The 6,554-nt window shown below is 38.4% G+C and overlaps 1 long non-coding RNA gene across 1 annotated transcript; it reads left to right on the top strand.

Annotated features, from left to right (window-relative positions):
• Positions 1-3,170: 3,170 nt before the first annotated feature.
• Positions 3,171-6,290, top strand: LOC116042014. The gene is made up of 3 exons (XR_004103084.2): positions 3,171-3,543; positions 4,104-4,251; positions 5,677-6,290. It is a non-coding gene; the product is annotated as an uncharacterized LOC116042014 (long non-coding RNA).
• Positions 6,291-6,554: the final 264 nt, after the last annotated feature.

The raw sequence follows: 6,554 nt of genomic DNA on the forward strand, positions 1-6,554 counted from the left end.
CAGTCAAGTCCAAATGCCTGGGTAAAGAAATAAAAGCTGCCTTTACAATTAAAGTGAGCATAGTGTGACAGTCTTTTGGTTGTCTGTAATGCACAGTGGAAAAAAAAAACCTTGCGAGCCTTGTCGATCTTCCCCGGATTGTTAACAGCCCTCCACCTGCATCTCTGGGTGATGCCAGAGAAGATGGACTTACTTCTGAGGCATTAGGTGGGTGCACATGCCATCGTGTCTCTCCACACTCCTATTTCTGAAAGAAAGAGTCATCAATTTCCATTTGAGCCCCTCATAGTTAAATATATATGCACACTAGCATGTAACTGTACTTCATTAATTATCGGGGGAGAATACAGATGAATCAACAACAGTCTATTGTTCTTTAGTGTAACTTTAATTTAGTTAAATGAGCTTATTTCTGCTAACGTTAGCTCTTAAAAGCATGTAAAGGCTAAATGCGCCAACCATAGACTGATGGAGCAAACAGTAGCAAGACATTATCAGTGCATTATGGTTATTACAGTTAACCAAACGTTCTAAGAAACTTGGTTATACATCTGCTAATACTTAGTGTTAGATAATGATAAGCATTAACAATCCCTGTTTTGCATTTCGCTGACACTACGTTTAAATTAGGGCAACGTAAACTTCGATTTGCAGAAAATTAACGTTAGCATGTTTTACCAGTGGCTAGCTAACGTTACAGACAATTTACATGGTAACTTCAGATACATTTACTTTACAATGTGACTCATCTTATATGTAATATAACTATTGGACAAAGATATATTTAAAACCTAGCGAAGCTATATCTTACCTCGAATTATGTATGCTAGCTTTCAGCAGCAGTTGCATCCAGATTGCCAGTGAACGTGTGTAAGGTAACGTAGAGTGTAAGCAGCGTTGCCAACTCCAAAAAAAAAAAACAGTCAGACACCGCCCAATAGTCTATGGCTCCTCCCTCACTCCGCCCTCTCGTCTAAAAACGTCACATCCGCAACCAGGATGGCTGCGCCCATAAACGCAAACTCGACGACGGATAACTGATCTCCACAAACCAATGGGTGACGTCACTCATGCTCTGTCCATTAATATATACAGTCTATGAGACACACCCACAGCGCGAACGTAAGGATGCGCAACGTCATTACGTCCGCGAGATGCGCTCCCAGAATCGGCCGCTAGAGACACGGTCGCAGTGCGAACGTAAGGACGCTCTAACGGCATTACGTCCGCGAGATGCGCTCCCAGAATCGGCCGCTAGAGAGAGAAGGGTCCAGCTGCGGCTTGCGGCCGCTCACGCCACGCCCCCCCCCCCCTTCCCCCCAAGTTGACCCGCTGTCTGCACCTGGCATCTGATTGACTACAGAATGGTTCCTGATTTAACCCTTTCAAGGCTTTCGTGCTGTTTCATATATTTCCAAGATATTACAATCCAAGAAGTTGTTTACAATTCCTCACAAGCCTCTCCATGTGGTTGCATTTGAAACCTACTTTTTATTAAGAATTTTGTTGTTCCTGCAAAATATCCCAATTTCACTGTCCAGATTGGAATTTAGGAAGGCAGACAGACACATATGAAATTATAAATTCTGAATGACAGAATATTATATAATGCTTTAATGCTGTAACACACCGAGTGGTTATTTTGAAAGTAGTACCAGTGGTTTGTTGTGTGTTTAGACCGCAGATTTTTTTTTGTGACTCAGACCAGATGTTATAACAATAAGTCACATAAAATGTAATCTGTTCTAGTTCAAATATGGGCTGCGTTATCAAAATGAGATACAGCTAGGCTTTTTTGAGATGTGACATCAGTCTTGACAGTCAAATCAGAATTCATGCGACTTTGATGTCACTCTAGATCAGGGGTCTCAGACTCAGGGGGCTGAAGTGATCCCTGAGCAAATGCGCCTAAAAGTGCCGAAGCAAGCAGCAACCTCCAGTTACTGTACTTTTTTACTTAAGTGCAATTATCAGACAGCTTTAATTTACTATATATGTCACATAAACACATGAAAAGGTTCAAAATATGTTGGTAATGGTATTACAAAAGTACATTTTGAGAATATTGCCCTTTGTTGGAGTGCTTAATGCCGCTGGCCACAAAAATCATGTGCATCCTCTTTCAGTGGCCAGTTTACACTACAGTCTAATATGCGGCACATTTAAAAATAGGACAGTCAATCAAAAAATGTGATATGGGCAATAAACAAAGCCTGCAGTGTGAATGTAGTAGTTGACATATTTTTAACACCACAACAGTGCTTGACTGATGCATCCATGCCCACATAATGCCCAAACAACATACTAGCTGCCATCATATCAAGTCATATTGTCCCATCACAACTACCTTTCAAGAGTTGATTATGTTTTAGTGAAAGTAATCATGCTATGTGGGAAAGCAGGAGATACATATGTATGGAAATAATCTCGAAAATCAAGACCTGTATATTTGTTTCTGTCAGGTAAAAGTATCTCCATTTAATCAGAGCTACCGGAGCTTTGTGATAATAAGCATAAGTCAAGTCAGAGTTCTGAGGAAATGCCAGATGCAAAACACACTTCAAAAGTGCACAGAAATTATACATAAATATATTTTACATTTTACTTATTTAGCTGACGCTTTTATCCAAAGTGACTTACAATTGTTATATATGTCAGAGGTCACATCTCTGGAGAAACTAGGTAACCCATTTTGTTCAGGGCACAATGGTGGATGTATCGCAGTGGGATTTGAACCCAGGTTTCTCACACCAAAGGCATTATTGAGTTTGTGCACAGTTAGTTGGAGTATACTAAAACACAGTAGCCAGAAATATTTTAGTATAACCTGGTGACATACTGGTAAAACATATTCAATATTTACTGCAGTGCTTTTATGCTTTTTGTCAGTTTACACACACAATATATCTAATAGGTTATTTTGATTTGCTTGAAAAGAGAAAAGCAACATAATGGATGAGCCTCCATTGGATGGCATCAATATTCAATCAATCAATCTTTATTTGTTTATCACTTTACATACAAAATAATGACAATAATGCTTGGATACAATTAAATGAGAAACTTTCAAGCAATTTTCATAATCACAGGCTATAAGTCATCTAGTTTAACAGAGACAGTGGCTTTAGGGTTCGGGTAGCATTTGAAATGGAATGAAGCCCACACACGGCATTCTCATGACAGTGGTCGAACACGCCCCACACTCCAGTCCAGTTGGTGACGGGTGCGCATGTGTGTATGATTGCGCGGGCAGCGCGCGCGGTGCGTTTGTAGTTCACAAGTAGCTAGGTAGTCGGTTATGTGGTCTTCTTGGGCGGCTTTCTGTAACGTTAACGTTACATTTGACTGTTTGAAATGAACAATGTCATAAATAAAAATAGATTCAGAGCTGTGCAACGGAGATTTTACGATGGTAAAACAGCCACAATCCAGTAAGAAACATTGCTGGAGGAAGAGTATTTTTCACAACGAGGACATTTTTTGCGACGTGAAGGAGGAGTGGGGTGCCATTGAAGGATTGGAGCAGCACTGAACACATATCATGTAAGTGTTTTAATAAACAAAATGCTTTCTATTCACTAACCAACATATTCAGTTCTTTAAAGAAACGGTAGCCAAATATTTACAGAACGGTATTAGGCCACTTAGTGATAATAAAAGTTGCAAAACGAACTCCTTCCAAGTTAAGCTAACATTAACGTTAGCTTATCAAAAGTGACACACTTGTAACGTTAAGGTTTGTAAGTTCTGCAAAGCATCGATTTCTTGGTTTATTTTTCATGTTAACATTCATATAATGCATCTTGAAAAACATTACATTTCACTGTGGACATGTCGAAAGCTGTGCTGCTTTTATGACAGTGGTTGCACTTCAAAAGCATATGTAAGTTAACTTGCCGATTCCACAGGCATACAATTAAACCAGTGCCACAAACACATGGAAAGAAATGCTTAAGCGGCATTTTAGCTCTCTCATTTTTATGTAAATATGTTGTGTATATCTTAATAACTAATCTAATATGCATTAATATCTAATAATGACAGGAAAATAATGTCTCCTTATTGAGGTTTAAATATACTTTTTGTTCTGTGCTTATATGCAGAATCAAGAAGACCCAGCCAGCCACCTCTTCACCTGAGGGAGAAACTGCCCAGCCCTGTCTTCCCCCAGTCAAATAACCATTCCATGTGGCAGCAGCATGTGGGTGGACAAGTTCCAGGTGCCATGGGAAAGAAGAGCCATTGATGCTGGTAAGAGGCCTTCTAGAACTTCATCTTGAACAGCTGTTGTAAAGGTTACTTATTTGTTGTGAACAGAGTACAATATTTAATCCTCCACAATTCCATTTTTCATCTTGTTGCCACATATATAATCTAGTAGTAATCTTGGGTTTATCAGATAAAGTTAGTATGAAAGGCTGACTAAAATCCAAAAGTTTTGCAGCTGCTGTTTCAGAATTTTATGAAATGCCATGAAGTCACAAATGTACGACTCTGCAAAGGCTTTTATTTTATAGCAGTGATGACTAGGGTTGGACGATATTGCCAAAATGTATATCACGATATATTCTGTAATTTTGGTCAATACGATAATAAGAAAAACTGCCAAGAACGCCCATAATGGATGTCTGTACCTACAAACTTACAAAATAATTTGACATGTCTAAAAAAAATGTATGTTCACCTTTTATTTTTATTTAGCTTTCATACAATCAAGAAATGTGAAATCACTGTCAAACATAAAACTCTCAATTTGGCAATATTAAAAGCTTTGACTTTAAACGACAACATAGACTGATTATCTGTGTTTCCCATAAATTACCAAGACTATGGTGGCACCGACACAGTCTAATTTGTTCCATCATAGTTTCAAAATTAACCAAAATTTTTTTTACGCTTCGCTCTTTTAGTAGTTCCGTTTAACATTCAGATTGGGGGTCGGTGAGGCAGTGCATAACACATTACTTTGGTGTGAGAGACCTGTGTTCTATTCTCACTGCAACAAATCCATTGTGTCCTTGAGAAAGAAAGTTGATGCGTGTAACCTCTGACATACACTCACTGGACACTTTATCAGGTACACTTTGCTAGTACCGGTTTAGACCCCTATTGCCTTCAGAACTGCCTTAATTCTTTGTGGCAAACAACAAGGTGTTGGAAACATTCCTCAGAGATTTTGGTCCGTATTGACATGATAGCATCACACAGTTGCTGCAGATTTGTCAGCTGCACATCCATGATGCGAAGGCTGTTTGAAGCCTGAACCGTTGATACAAGGCAGGATGGATCCATGCTTTCATGTTGTTTACGCCAAATTCTGACCCACCATCTGAATGTCGCAGCTGAAATCCAGACTCATCAGACCAGGCAACGTTTTTTCAATCTTCTATTGTCCAGTTTTTGTGAGTCTGTGCAACTTGTAGCCTCAGTTTCCTGTTCTTAGCTGACAGGAGTGGCACCCGGTGTGGTCTTCTGCTGCTATAGCCCATCTGCTTTCAGGTTGGATGTGTTGTGCGTTCAGAGATGGTATTCTGCATACCTTGGTTGTAACGAGTGGTTATTTGAGTTAATGTTGCCTTTCTACCATCTCGAATCAGTCTGCCCATTCTCCTCGGACATCAACATGATATTTTGTACAATATGTGAACACACACTGAATATGTATTCCCTTTTCAGGATGTTGGAGACATACCAGGAAGGTGCAGTGGCTCTGGTGGCAGTGGTCAATGAGGAGCAAGTGCCTGCAGGAATCACCTTTTTCAAACTCATCACATTCATACTAAACCATCAGGATTTAATGTGTCACAGACCTTGGATAGATATACTGACTACCTTTAAAAAGCTTATGGTTTCCTAACTTCATCCAGAGGTTTTGTAGTATGAAGTCAGAAGAGTCCAAAAAAATTTACTTTGGGCTTGCATGCCGTAAACTGGTATACAAATGGATTTATTAAGACTGTATGGTGTTTAAATAGTTATACAAACCATTTAACAAGATCTGTTAAATGTTCTGCTTGGGTTTTGTTTGTATCACATTCCTGTCTTTTTCCCTGCATGGATTTTCATCCATTTAGTATACCAAGTAACTCCAGTGCACACAGATTGTTAGAGAAGTAAACATTAACATTAGTACAGATCCTTTGGACTGCTGGTTCAGAGCCAGCTTATAACAGCTGCTGCTGCAAGGAAGTAATTACAGTGATTTAGGCTGTTTTAAATTGATAAAAACTGTATTTTGGCAGTTTAATAATGCTTATAGACAGTTTAAAAAAGCAATTATTCAAGGTTTTTGTTTTCAAAATGTCCATAATTTTACGAGATATTTGTCAAGTATTCTATGTAAAATGACAGAAAAAAATATTTTTTGTTGCTGTTAATTGCCACTAATTGTATCTACTTTTAGCAGTGTTTTTACAGTATTAAACTTAAATTTAAGAGTTTTATCTTTTAAATAAAAAAACAATATTTGTAAAAATACGATACATTTTGAATGTATTTTAAAAGTCCTTTTATGTAAAAAAAACGTAAATTTTCTTTAAAATAATGGAAATGCT

Source organism: Sander lucioperca, unplaced genomic scaffold (assembly GCF_008315115.2).
Source record: "Sander lucioperca isolate FBNREF2018 unplaced genomic scaffold, SLUC_FBN_1.2 Unpl_114, whole genome shotgun sequence".
NCBI lineage: Eukaryota > Metazoa > Chordata > Actinopteri > Perciformes > Percidae > Sander > Sander lucioperca.